Source organism: Lygodium microphyllum, chromosome 26 (assembly GCF_053477565.2).
Source record: "Lygodium microphyllum isolate KBCC chromosome 26, Lygodium_microphyllum_v1.1.10, whole genome shotgun sequence".
Classification (NCBI taxonomy): domain Eukaryota; kingdom Viridiplantae; phylum Streptophyta; class Polypodiopsida; order Schizaeales; family Lygodiaceae; genus Lygodium; species Lygodium microphyllum.
Genome location: NC_141160.1, coordinates 123,718,565 through 123,733,549, shown reverse-complemented (window position 1 = coordinate 123,733,549; position 14,985 = coordinate 123,718,565).

Here is a 14,985-nt window from a genome sequence, read left to right as displayed (position 1 = left end):
AGAATATGCAATATATGGCAGATGATGGTTGATATGGGTGATGCAAAGAGTAGTCGAGACCAATCTATTGTTATTATCCTGGACCCATAGGTTGATTAGACAACATGTTATACAAGTGAAATGCTTTATTTCATTCGGCCAAGAGGGCCAGTCGTCTGTTTAGTGCAAGTGCGGTTAATGGTTTCTTGTTTTAGTTTTGTGCTAGACAGGTTCGGAAGAAGAGCTTGGAAGGAGCCTTTTGTTGCGTGGAAGCTTCTCGTGGCCCTATCCAGGTGATATCTTTCCTTTATGAGTACTGTGGTTTCTATGCTATATATGTATCTATGTGCTTGTTAAGGGGTTTTTTCTTTTCTTGTTGGGGACCGCCATCCAAGGCATGAAGTCCCAGGTTTAGGTTCAGTATGCTTGAGGGAGGTCTGAGTAGTCATTGCCTCCTGTAAAGACATTGCCAGGCATCGAAAGACCTGTTTTAGAAGGGAGTTCTAGTGACCCTGTTCTACTAGCCTGCTAGGCAGCTGTTCTAGGAGTTCTTGCTTAGTTGTGAGGCAGTTAGAGAAGCCTGCCAGAAGAAAAATAATGATGATAAGGGAAGAGGAACCCTGAATATCTTAAAGACAATAAATATATACAGAGGTGTGTAAAAAGGGGTTCTAACCCCTGCCAAAAAAAAAAAGAAAAGAAACAAAAATTTATAAGCAGTTGATCGTCGCCTAGCAAAGGCCTGGTAGGTTTCTCGGGATGAGTCAGACCCGAGGCTGATGCCTTGTCTTCCTAGGGGTGGCTTCATGCTAGAAAAGAAGAAAGCAAGGAAGGTTGGAGCGAAAATAAAAGTGAGCATCAGAAAAGGATTAAGTGTCGCATTGCGAGGGCTTGGTAGGTTCTTGGGTACCGAGGAAGGACCCGAGGCCAATGCCCTGTTCTCCTTGGGTCACTACGCTCAGCTCCCTCCTTTTTACATGCCCGAGTATGAAACCTAAAACCCTAAAAGAAGAAATGTACTATAAGAACGTACTTCTTGATCAAGCTATAGGAGTCCTTGCCTAGTCGGAGCTCCTGGTTGTGTTGTCCTTAGTTAGGTAGGTAGTTCAGACCACCACTTAGGGCAACCTCTTTGATAGTTCTTTTTAGTTTGGTCGGGTTGGAGCAGTTGGTTAGTGACTAGCTTGGGACCTTCTATCAGATTATTCTAGGCCTACTCCTTGTGGATGTCATACCTTAGTTTTCTCAGGGGGTAGGGTGAGCATTGTGCTGTGTTTAGTATGTATCTATTTTGTATCAGCTTGATGCTTCCTTTGGTTGTTTTGTGCAGATCTATTAGGGGATTCGACAAGCTGAGTCGCCCTATCCCGTGGTCGCCAATGAGAGCGGAGTTTTGATGCCGAGAAGTGCTTAAAAATAGCCAAAAATTACGAATATCAAGGGAAAAATATTCAACATCGAAGGCGGCGGCTCCAGCTAGGACGATTTTAAGCACCAAGTGAAATACGACTCTTAAAAGGCGCCCGAGCGACACTTGTTGATTATGGAGACTAAATAAAGCTGAGTTTATACGTATTACATAATGCCTGTGTCTAGTAATACCACGTTATGTGCATGTTGTAGGCTATATATATGGACCCTGTTCTGTTGACCTGCTAGGCAGCCGTTCTAGGAGTTCCTGTTAGTTGTGAGGCAGTTAGAGAAGCCTACTAAAATAATGATGGAAAGAGACCAAACCCTAAAATATCTAAAAGACAATATATTAATATATGGAGGTGTGTAAAAAGGGGTTCCAACCCCTATAAAAATAGAAATGGAAAGAAAGAAAAATCTTTGAGTTGTTTTTTATCGCCTTGCAAAGGCTTGGTAGGTTCTCGGGGACGAGTTAGACCTAGGGCCGATGCCTTGTCTTCCGAGGGGTGGTTTCTAGCTGTAAACATGAGAATAAAAGAAGGTTGGAGCAAAAATAAAAGTGAGCATTAGAAAAGGATTAAGTGTCGCCTTGCGCGGGCTTGGTAGGATCTTGGGTACCGAGACAGGACCTAAGGCCGATGCCTTGCTCTCCTTGGGTCACTACACTCAGCTCCCTCCTTTTTACATGCCCGAATATGGAAAGTAAGAGGCTAAAGACCTAATGTGCTAAAGGAAAATATTTGTTGATTAGGCTATAGGAGTCCTCACCTAGTAGGAGCTCCTAGTTAAGTTGTCATTCGTTAGGTAGGTAGTTCAGACCACCACTGTGGATGACCTCTTTGATGGTTCTTTTTAGCTTGACTATGTTGGAGCAGTTAGTTAGTGACTAGCTTTCTCAGGTTATGCTAGGCCTCCTCCTCGTGGATTTCATGCCTTGGTTTTGACAAGGGGGTAGGGTGAGAGCTATGATGTGTTTTGTTGTGTATCTATTTTGTATCAGCTTGATGCTCTTTGTGGTTGTGTTTATGTGCAGATTTGTTCGTGGGATTCGACGGGATGAGTTGTCCTATCGCGTGGTTGCCAATGACATATGATTTTTTATGCCAAGAAGTGCTTAAAAATAGTCAAAATTTTCAAATTTCAGGGGAAAAATAGATTTCGTCGAAGGCAGTGGTGGCAATCAGTACGATTTTAAGCGGCAATGCCTGGAAAAGGCATAAAAGATCCACTTGATGACAGTTGATGAATTTTCATAATTATTTGGCATGTCACATGGGACCTTGGAAGATTCTCGATAGTGGAGGACTTCAAGACAGACGCCTAGGATTTTTCGGACTGAAATTTGGACACCGGACGTGGGAGATAGGATGCACGGGAGGCCAAGACTAAAGTCAAGTGTGAAAGGACTTAAAGGATGCAAAAGGGCATGACCCTTGGGGGCTCCCTTTAGGGGGCCCCTTTAAAAAAAAAGATTTTGAGGGGGAGGGAGTGCCTTTTTTTTCACGTGAGCAGGGAGAGGGCACCATCTTCTTCCCAATGATTGAGATGGATTATGGGGATTGTAAGCAACCCCCCCAACCGATTACATGCCTGCTCTACCCTTGATCTTCGCTCTCCATCACTCTAGTCCACTCTTCAAATGGTTGCCTGGTTGTGGAGATCAGATTTCAGTATTTCTCTCTCCTCCCTCTCTCTCTCCTGCAAGGGGCAGTTCCTGTGTGTGAAGAAGAATGAAGCCCGGTTGGTGAATGCCGATGAATGCCCGTCCACCCGGTGCGGTACCGGATTGCTTCCAAACCGAAGGTTGGATGAAGGTGGCAGTGTGGAGGTGGACTAAGAATAAAATGGAGCTTGGTTTGCAGACCCGCAACAAGTTTCAAAACCCAAAATAATAAAAAAATACACGATAATGACATTTTTACAAAGAAAATGGCTCTTTTTTCGCATTTGATGAGGTTAGCAATGTTCGTATGGACTGAAAATTAATGGACATGTTGTTTGCTATCGGTTTTAGTCTTTCATAATAAAAAATTAAAAAATATACACTTAAAGTGTGGAAAATAACTGAGAAAACCCCGAAAAGCATGGTTTTTAGAGTAAAAACAGGATTTTTGGGCTTAAAATCGAAAAAGAATGAAACAAAACACCAAAAAAATGTGCATGGTTGCTATTTAAGGACTCAAGAGCCACAGCTTTGAAATAATGCTTATTTTCTTCTATTTTTATTGATAATAAATAAGGAAAAATAGAGAAAAATACTTTTTAAAAGGGAAAAAAATAGAGAATGGACTAGGAAAATCATGGAAAAGTATGGATGTGTCTGCTAGTGTATAATGAGGATAAAGCATGAGGGTTTGCCTTAGGTTATCCCCATTTATATGTTTTTGTGAGTATTTACTACTTATTTCATGCGAAATACACATGAAATCACTCCTTTACCTATGCAACGAGGCAAAACCTTAAATGGTAGGGGGGAGGATGGAAGTTTGAGTGCTAAAATATAATATAAAATCTGATATATTTGCTAAATTATTCATATAGGATGGCGTTAAGTTAAATAAAGGAAAGTACATCACGAGTGTAAGGCTTGGTGTCTTCTCCCATCGCAGCAATTACGTGTTAGTGTATGGAAACATGAAAAGAATGGATTTGCACAATGCACGATGCTGGTTTTTCAATTGTTTGAGTACTTAATCATATACACATTTGCATCAATCATCGTGAAATGGTATCAATTACAAGCTACTGGATGCATAGCACTTGGTTTCTCTAGGACTTGACCCACGTTGAGAGAGTGAGCAACTCAGCTGTAGGTCTAGATGGTGGGTCAAAGGGGATTGATCTTACACCAACCTTCACGTTGGGTTCACCAATGTCACAGCGCGTAGGGTTGAAGGTCACCACAGGGGTTTGGCAAGAAAACTGGATAAGATAGATGGAGATGTGTCTTCAAGAGATAAGTAGATTATAGTGAATGTTTAAAGGTTCAAGAGGTACTTCACGGTCAATCACAGGGATTTGAGAGAAAAGAATGTACGGGGTTTCAAGAGCTTAGACTCCAGAGATGGTAGAGATAAAACAAGGGTTGAAGGTTTCAAGCCAAGTTCTTGAAGATGTTGATAGAGCTTCCAACTGCATGTTCTTAGCAAAGATCACAAGAGTATTATCTCTCATAAGTTCTAACTCAAATCAAGCTTATTTTCTTCACTATAAGAGAAATAATAAATTATAAAATCAAGTACAATATGCTTTCGTGTATCATAAACAACTCTGCATCCCATCATTTATACATGATAGCATAGGATGAACCAACTTTGCATGATTACATTCAATGTAGACTACTAGGGACAAAAGCTTATGAGTCAATTACAAGGCTTGTAGGGCAAAGAGACTTGCTTCAAGAGAGCTTCAAATTGAGTTCCTGATAAGGATAAGTTACCACACCTAAGAAATAAGAGAAAAAGCTCCTCTTAATTGAAGAGCACCCTGCCACAGCACCATGAAAACCAGGAACCGGCCAAGAGAGGCTGCAAGCACACTTGCTGGCCATGAAAACTTGCAAGAAAACTCTCCTTCTCACCAAGAATCCATGCTCTCCAAACACAAAAGAGAGAGGCACACAAGAAATTAGGAAATTCTTCCATCCTCACTCTCTTCCTCTTCCTCACTCTCCATGAGATCTTGCGAAGGAGCACAAGAGAGAAAGAAACAAGAATGAGAAAGATGAGAGTTGTGCCAAAATGGGAGAGAGGGAAATGAACCGTGATAAGAGAAGATAAAGGAAGAGAGAGGATGTAACCACCTCAACCTCCCACCTCCTCAAATCACTCGACAATCCTCTTCCTTTTCTTTTCTTGATATATAAAATTTGAATTTGCATACAACTTGGCTAAGGTCTAAAAGACCCTTTATTTTTGGAATGAGACAAAATGTGTTGACCTTTCCTTTTCCTTTCCATATTTTAAGATGTGAGCTTAAGGATCCACATTATTACATTGCTTCATATTTGAAATTTTTTAAAAGATGGTACAAAAGCAAACTACCATTTTTACAAAAGATGTTTCTATGTTTAGCACATTTATGTGCTTATTTTTGCACTAATTTCTCGATAATCATTGATTCAACTCAAAGCATCTATGAATGATCTACAAGCATTGCCCTACCATAGAGGCGCATAATAGTTGCATATTTTGGCAAGATTTCTTTAGAGTAAGAAATGAATTAAAAGAACAATGTTGTAGCTAATTCTCTAAATATGGCTGAAGATATTAGTCCCAAATCACCCCAAATTTCTTCCAAAATTCACCTCTGATGATAGCATAAACTTCCCCTAACACAGTGTTGGTGTCTTTGGTGTCGAGAGTCCACCACAGGGGTAAAAGACAGCAAGGTGAAGGTAGATTTAGGGAGAGGAGTAGACGGAAGAGAAGGGGTTTGAAGAAATTGAAGACATAGAAGAAGACACAAAAAAGAATTAGAAAATGTAGAAGAATACTAATAGAGATGAAGCCTATCGGTTTATTCCTGCATTATGAGAAGATAAAACTCTAAAAGAAAAAAAGTATATAAAATAATACCTTCATCTATGTTCCTCAAATCGCCAATCTGATGCTTCCATTGGCTAAAGGGGGGTAAAATACTAGGACACCTAACCAAAATTCAGCCAGATCACTCCTTCTTCATCTCCCACTTTAGAGTGTTGTTCACTACCTAAAAATAGTGATTGTGCATCGTGCAAATTCACCAATATTTCTTTTTACATAAAATCCTCTCAAAATGGCTGAAAGCTACATGCTTTCTTTTACATGTCATCCTAATCTTGTCTATAGTTTTATGGATTTTTACAAGAGATAATATCTAAAATATCAAAAATTGGCTAAAACTTGTCCAAAAATCTAATATTTTTGATCCATGGACACTAACACTAATGTATAAAATGGCATTGGCTCTCTAAATCAATAAGAAATCCACACTCTAGATTTTTTTACACGGTGTGTGCGTAGCGGTGTCAAGATTGTGGGAGAGAAGGAAGGAGTCTCACTTGAAGCTTTCTTGCTTGCACAATGGGGGAATACACACAGAGATGGAGGCTGAAAATAGTTTTCCTCTTCTTAGTTGTGTAAGCCAAAAGAAAAGTACAAAGAAATAGAAGAATCCTATATATGGGTCTCAAACCAAACTCAACTAACTAAGGTAGCATACTAACTGAGCCACAAACTAGAGTAGATAAGGATAGCTATCATGTAGCTATTATTCATGGGCGGTGTACCAACCGTGTCTGCAACTGACAAGTCGGTGACATAAATACACAACGGTCACCCTGGTGTATCAACATGTCCAATCCATACTGCCTCTGCAAGAGCTGTATCCCACTTGGTGATCTAATCACCTCAATGCCCAAGAAATAACGCAGCTCTCCCAAATCCTTCATCTCAAACTTCAGCTTCAATAGCATTTTCACATGAAGGATATCTTCATCACTGTCACCTGTCATAATCAAATCATCAACATAAATGACAAGTAGCATAATACCTTTCTCTGTTTTTCTCACATAAAGTGATAAATCTGCCTTGGAAATCTGAAAGCCAATAGTGACAAGATACTGTCCTATCTTGTCAAACCATGCTCTAGGTGCTTGCTTCAAGCCATACAAGGCTTTCTTCAACTTGCAAACAAACTCAGGATGAACAGCATGCACATAACTTGGTGGCTGCTCCATATAGACCTCTTCTTGCAAATCACCATGCAAGAAGGCATTCTTTACATCCATCTGATGTAAAGACCATCCCTTTGATGCAGCCATAGCAATGACTGCTCTTACGGTTGCCATCCTTGCAACCGGACTGAATGTTTCTTCATAGTCAATGCCATGATTGGTCTCAGCACGAACAATCTCCTCTCCATCATTCTAATGGTAATCATGATGAGGAAAAACCTGATACACAAGGTGGCTTCAATGACACAAATAGTTTATTCTCCACAGAAAAAAATGGTTTGGGCCCCTTGTTGATCATGTAGAGCTGTCTTCAAATAACCTCAACTAATTATAATCTTAGCCCTCGACATACTCCTTTAACAGTTCCCAAATCTAACAAATAAGCCTACCTCGTAGAAAAAAAATCTCGAGCAAACTCAACTCCATGCCTTCTCCTAAATTTCTATCCCTGGTCTTCCTTACTCCAGGTGTAACAATAGAAGGAATACCCAACTCATCATCAATGCTCTGTTCTGAGCCACTGGATTCACCATCCACATAAGAGTGACCTGCATTCACATCAAACATGGGCTGATCAACCTTCTCTTTTCCTTTTCGTGATACCTGCATACCACTATCTGCATTACTTTGAGAAGATTCTCCTGATCTCAATCTGCCTGTCCATGGCGAAGAATGTGAACCACTACTAGAGGACGCTCCAGGTCCACTAATATTTTGTGATTGTTGCTGTGAATTTTGTGCAGCATTACCATTTTCTGCATCTACATCATCAATCACATTTACTGGTTTATACCAGCTACTCATCTCATAAAAAACAACATCTCTGCTCACTGTAAACTTACGAGTAGAAGGGTTATAGCATCTATACCCTTTTTCCTGCAGAGAGTAACCAATAAAGATGCACTTCTCAGCTTTTGGATCCAACTTGGATCTCAACTCATCTGGCACATGTACATAGGCAATGCAACCAAAAATTTTCAAATGAGAAGTATCTGGTTTCCTACCAGTATACCTCTCCTTTGGAGTCATCCCATGTATTGTTGCAGTGGGAGTCCTGTTCATTATGTAGACTGCTGTAGCAACTGCTTCAGCCCAATAAAAATCTGACAGGTCTTTTTCATTGAGCATGGCACGAGATACCTCTCCAATATGCCTGTTTTTCCTTTCTGCAATTCCATTTTGTTGTGGGGTATGACTGCATGAATATTGCTGCTTTATGCCATGCTCCTGCAGGAACCTTGCAAACTCATTTGAGAGGTACTCTCCCCCTCCATCTGACCTTAGGCATTTTATTTGCAGACCTGTTTCGTTTTCAGCCATAGCTTTAAGAGTTTTGAAATGCCCAAAAACTTCACTTTTCTTTTTCATAAAATACACCCAAAATTTTGTGCTATAGTCATCAATAAAAGTGACAAAATAATGGCAGCCTACAAGAGATGCAGCTTTAGTAGTCCACACATCAGAGTGGATTAATTCCAATGGCTTCTCACTCTCTTGAACATGTCTAGGAAATGGTTTCCTTGCCTGTTTTCCAAATTGGCAGGCTTCACATACCTTATGCATTTCTGCAACCTTGAATTTAGGCAAACCTACAACAATATATTGGGCCTGCATTGATTTAAGTCGTTGTACATTAACATGACCAATGCGTTTATGCCAGATATCAATATCTGCAACTACACCGGTCCCATGCGCAAACATTGCTGCACTCAATTCAGGCATGTCTGCATCCAACGTAAACATTCTGCCCTTCTTCTTTCCTTTTGCTATCAAGCGACCTTTATTTTTCATATCCTCAACAAAGCATCCATGAGGATTAAATCTGACCTGCAAGCCCTGGTCAACCATTTGACCAATAGAAACCAGATTCTTAGTGATATTTGGAACATGAAATACATCGGACAGGTATTTCTTTTTCCCATCCTGCATAGACAAAGGAATTTTTCCAATCTGCACAATAGGATGTGCAGTATCATCACCAGTCTCCACAAATCCTGGTTTTTCCATTTTCCTTGCATCCTCCATCCATTCTGCATGACCTGTCATGTGGTTTGATGCACCTGAGTCAACATACCATACATCATTGCTTTCTTATGCACTTGTCACAGAATTGTTCATGTGCTGCACCATAAACAAATGCTCATTTCTGTCATCACCCTGTCTATTAGAAGATGCATAATTCCCTTGTTGCACTTTTCCATTCATGATGTCATTCTGCTTTTTATAGCAGTCTTTAGCCATATGACGCATTTTACCACAATAGTAGCATTCAACATTACTGTTTACATTTTGGCCTCTTTGCCATCCACCACGACCTCTTTGGCTCCCCCTGCCTCTAGAGTTACCACGTCCTCCTCCATAGGACTGGTTTTCTTGAGTTTGCTGCATATTCTGATTTCTGCCATGGCCTCCAAATCGGCCTCCTCTACCTCTGCCTCTACCTCTTCCAGTATTTGAGTAGAAGACAGCTTCTTTTGAAGTTCCTCCTGAAGAAGATGCACCACCATTTCTCTGCTCCTTAGAAATTAGAAGAGCAATCAACTCCTTAAAATCAGGAAATCTTTCACGAACAGAAATGGATGTTCGGAACTGTGCATAATCCTTTCCTAGACCATTCAAGGTCACTGAAACTAAATCATCATCTTCCACTGGCGACCCAATGGAAGCAAGTGCATCTGCAATCTTCTTCACCTTCATGTGGTAGTCATTGATGCTCATACTTTCTCTTTGCACATTGTGCAACTCTTGCTTGAGCTGCATTTTCCTGGCTTGCGTATTTGTGCTATACATTTTTGACAAAGTATCCCATGCCTCCTTTGGCATACTTGCATCTTGAATATGCACAATCATAGAGTCTGAAATACTGATAGACAACCAGTACATAACTTTCCTGGCTCTCTCATGCCATGCTTTAAATGCCTGCATTTGCTGTTGATTGGGAACATAAGGAAGAACTGGTTCTTCTTCATTTCCTGCAGCAAATTCCCAATATCTTTTTCCCATAAGGAAATTCGTCATTCTAAACTTCCATGCTTGGAAGTTGTTCTTGTCAAGCTTTTCAGTGACAATCTGTGAGAGAGAATCAGATGCCATTACAGAACACTACAAAAAATTATGTCATTGCAAAGAACACAGCTTCAGCCTCACAAAGGCAAATCTGCAAAACTGACGAAAGTGGTATTTGACCACACAGTCACTTCCTAGTGACGATTTTGCATAAACAGGAACCAAGGATGATTCTGTAACTCCCAATGTCTCTGCACACAAGTATACGATGCAATTTCTATGGTAACTATTCACCGACGTGTAGAACAGTGGTCGCACAGCATAAAATAGGGCCTTTTCCTGAGTGCGTGCAGAAAACTTCCGCCTCCAAAATAGGCCCCGAAATGGCCTCAAATCAAAAAAACAGGGTCGCCATGGGCTAAATCCCTCTCCCGCATCATATACTGCCCTCTTGCTTCACCGCGAAGGGTGTCTCAACCTGAGACAATGCACTCTTGCAATTTCCGGCTGTGCTACCTGCAGAGATCTGCTCCCAAAATAGAAAATGAAAGCAACACTGCTCCTCTTACCAGAACACCGCGAGCTTGGCTTGCTTTCTTGAGCTCCTTACCACGAACAAGGCTCTGATACCATGTCAAGATTGTGGGAGAGAAGGAAGGAGTCTCACTTGAAGCTTTCTTGCTTGCACAATGGGGGAATACACACAAAGATGGAGGCTGAAAATAGTTTTCCTCTTCTTAGTTGTGTAAGCCAAAAGAACTCAAGTACAAAGAAATAGAAGAACCCTATATATGGGTCTCAAACCAAACTCAACTAACTAAGGTGGCATACAAAGTGAGCCACGAACTAGAGTAGATAAGGATAGCTATTATGTAGCTATTATTCATGGGCGGTGTACCAACCGCGTCTGCAACTGACAAGTCGGTGACATAAACACACAACGGTCACCCTGGTGTATCACAAGTGGAGCTCGATATCTCAACAAGCGGCATGACAACATGGACCACTATCTAATCTAGAATACAATCCAAACTTCTAAGATTGGCTCATGCAAAAGTAAAATACTGTGATCATAGGTTGAATGCCTTTGACTTCTCAAACCTTAATCTTAGGAATATTTCTTCTTAATTCCAATGGGGAGGGGATAAGGTGAATCAAACATGTAAGGTGAATGAAACATGTAAGGAATAAAACCTCGAACAATGTCCAAAAGCAGAAAGAGTGGATGAAAATCAACTTGTGATTGAGAAAAAGCATCATAATTTTTTGAAAATGGATAGAACTACTTAAAGGAAATTCTCTTTCTTTACTTAAGCATTTTAATTGCCCATAAGCACATAATCTTTGAGCAATAAGTTGTTTTAAGATAACTAATCGTGAATATGGCTTCATGATAGGCACCTATAATGGCATGATAGGAGAAAACCAGCAAGCTGCCATTCTCGGATGAGGAGCATGCGAAGTATAGCCTCTCGATGGAAACAAGGGCCTACAACCACTTCAAATTCACGCACATCCTAAATTTGGAAGACATCATAATGGAAGAGCCAGCTATCAAGTAACTCATGAAGTAGTGTAAGCTGTAGAAGTACATGGAGAAGGTGGGCCAAGCCATCGACAATGAGAAGTGCATGAAATTACTTCAGACTTTCAATAGGAACCGCGACACCATCACCGTGTGAAAAGGAGAGTAAACCCACCAAGTATAGATTGAGTTGACACTTGAGTTGATGGAGAAGACATTGGGCCTAGGCAACAAGGTGGAAAGACGGTTGAAGAGAAACGTGTATGCCATGCTAGGAATGGACAAAGTGATGTTTCACACTAATGACAGAATTATCTTCACTGATATTTCTGATCCAGAAATCCAATTGCAAGCCAAAATGGTGCATGGACTGTTCTCTGGCCAAAGGTACAACTCGATAATGAGCCGAATCAATGTGTCTATGCTAGAGAGCATCACCACCAGATCTCTACATGAAGTAAACCTGAATGGGTTCGTGCGGAAGACCATTGAGTCTTCAGCAAATGCATTGGCAATAGGAGGAAGACCCACAAGAGGAGAGTCCCCACCTTCTAAGGCAACAAGAAAGGTATCCTCCTCAAAGGCCTCGACCATTGATCGTAGGGAACATGACATTCATAGGTAATAACGCATCTTGGCCATATACTAATTCAAAAGGGATGAATCCTGTAATTGTCTTCTACATTTTTCTACAAGCTCACAAATCTTGATGTAGATAATTGTTCCAATCTTTAGGATGATCTTCCACCATCTTAAAGAGAATCTTTTGTAACGTTCCATTGAATGCTTCCACCAATCCGTTGCACTGAGAGTAATAAGGACTAGTAAATGTGTGTTTCAAGTCTAGTTTCCATGTTAATTCCCTCAATAGCTTATTTTTGAAGCCAAGTCCTTGATCTCTAACTATTTCTAGTGGTATTCAAAATTTGCAGCATATGTCCTCCATGAGGAACTGAGTTACAACCTCTTTCTTGTAATTCCTTGTAGCCTTAGCTTCAGGCCATTTGGTCATATAATCCACAGCATTAATGATGTAAGAATTTCCTATTTTTGTACTAGGCAAAGGTCCAATAAAATCCAAACCCCACTTCTCAAACGGTCCATAGGAAACAATGGCTTTAGCAGGTTCTAGAATTAGTACCCTTTTTGCGTAGGATTGGCGAGCATGACAACTTTTACACTAATGAGCAACATCAACACTCAGACTAGGCCAAGTAAGTAGTGCTAGCAGAATTTTCCTTTTGGAAAGCTTAAAACCAAAATGACCACCACATGCTTCCTCATGATAGGAAGATAAACAAGCAAGAATCTTAGAACTATCTAGTACCCTTCTTAGTACATTATCAATCCCCTTCATGTACAACTGATCATTTATGAGAACATATGCCGTGGCCCTTCTGATAATGGCATACCTTTTGTATTTATTAGTCAATGAATTTAGCTCCCCAATTTTTAGAAACTCTTCAATTAGGTGAAGGCTCTCCCTACCCTCATATCTAGGATTATCCACCCTCATTGCTGCAACATATTGGAAAATAGCATTTTTAGCCAATTCATGAGCTCTACGGTTGTTCTCCCTACCAATATGCCAAATCTCAAATTTCTGCAGCTACCTCATGAGGCCTTTTATCTTAAATAGCGAGTCCTTCAAAATATCTTTATTGGCTTTCCAAACATTTTGAACCTGTCTGACCACCAACATAGCATCTTCTTTTGCAACTATCTTCATGTATCCTAGTTGAATACACTGTTTTAGGCTAGCATGTAAACTCGAATATTCAACTTCATTGTTACTTTGTATCTCTTTACTCTCTTGACTTCTAGAAAAGACTTCTTGATTTTCAGAATCCATAATGACAAAACCCAATCCTCCCTTTTTTAGCACTCTTTTGTAGTTGCCATAAAAAAACAAGGTAGCATCTTTATCCTTCATCTCCTCATGAATTTGCAGATGTAGAATCAGTTTTCATCTTATCACAAATGCACTTTCAATGGGTTCTTTATAAGTCAAGATATCAGCTAAGCTAGCTCTTACAGTATCCTCCTTCAAACATGTAAATTTAAATTCTTGCAAAGCAAGTAGCCACTTAGTAACTCTTGGAGCATTTTTAGCAGATCGCAAAACTTGTGGAAGCAACTCGGAACTAGTAAAACACCATATTGGTGAATATGGGAATTTCGCACAAGTTTGGGACATTTGGTCAAAACTTTGGATTTCCCATAACTTGAACACCATTTATTGAAAATGAGTGATTTATGGCTCCTTAGATCCCATTTTTCAAGTGCTTTCCAATTATAGGTCACATGATAGGGTTTTGAGAAACTTACGAACATGTTATCCACACCCCTCTTTTTTAGTTTTCAAAAATGGGAATTGGGTGATTCCCAAATTTACTAATATGGTGTTGTAAGTACTACAAATGGTTTTTGAATCAAGTATGATTTCCATATTTTAACTACATATACCAGCCCCCATACCAACAATTCTTCTTCTATCCAAGCTTTTTCAGTCGCTCCAATGGATCTGCTTATATAAAACACCGGTGTCGTGTTGCTGCGCATCCGAGTCGTATACACCTCCATTTCTTTTGTTGTGCATTTGTGTTAATTTCCGCGTGTGATTCATTGTTTGTGTGATGCATTTTAATAATCCGCATCCAATGTATATATTCCCTTAGTGCATGCGCATGATTTTGTTTGGATGCATGATGTGCGTATATTAGAAAAATATGAAAACCTGATGCCAAAGGACATTATCCAGCTGATAATTTTAATGATGAACTCGAAGAAAAGTGCAGGATACCGTGGAATCAAAGGAAGCTTTATAGAAGCTGACATTTAAGCTATGAAGACAAAGGTGTAAATTCAGGAATATCATGTGTAATGGGCAGACTTAAGGAGTGCTGAACGGGTTCCCTTGTCGAGATGAAGACTCTTGGAATGCACTTATTGCCGGGATTTGCAAGTATAGGGAAGTTCCCTTGGCTTGATGTTTGCTGGTATATTCTGGGGTAGTTTTGCTGGTGGGATCCTTGGATGTGGCATAGGAACATCACTTTATGGAGTGAGTTTAAAGGATGCTTTGGTAATACCAAATGTTTGGGGGATCCCTTGTTTTTTTTCTGCACCGTTACAGAGAAAGAAAAGGGGAAAGAATAGAAAAAGCTATTCTTAGATTTGTCTAAGATTATTGAGTGGTGGCGGCAAAAATGGATGGGGAAGAATTCGAATAGAGGGAAGAAGGAAACAGAAGGAACGGGGGGGGAAGGAAGCTGTAGATTGCGCTTTTTGATGGACATTATACAAGGGAAAAAGGATATAGTGGACCGGAACCTGGATCGAGATC